Source organism: Arachis duranensis, chromosome 4 (assembly GCF_000817695.3).
Source record: "Arachis duranensis cultivar V14167 chromosome 4, aradu.V14167.gnm2.J7QH, whole genome shotgun sequence".
NCBI classification, from domain to species: domain Eukaryota; kingdom Viridiplantae; phylum Streptophyta; class Magnoliopsida; order Fabales; family Fabaceae; genus Arachis; species Arachis duranensis.
In genome coordinates, this window is record NC_029775.3 from 79,693,539 (window position 1) to 79,693,868 (window position 330).

Sequence of the window (330 nt, forward strand, 5' to 3'; positions counted from 1 at the left end):
CACAGCAAAGGCTGTGATTGATGTTGATAGAGGAGAGTTGATCATTCAAGTGAATGAAGAATCCTTGGTGTTTAAGGCCCAAGGATATCCCTCTGTTATCATGGAGAGGAAGCATGAAGAGCTTCTCTCAAAACAGAGCCAAACAGTGCCCCCACAGTCAAACTCTAAGTTTGGTGTTGGGAGGCCACAACCAAATTCTAAGTTTGGTGTTGAAACCCCACACTCAAACTCTAAGTTTGGTGTTGGGAAGTTCCAACACAGTTCTGAGCATTTCTGAGGCTCCATGAGAGTCCTCTGTCAAGCTAGTGACAATAAAGAAGCGCTTGTTGG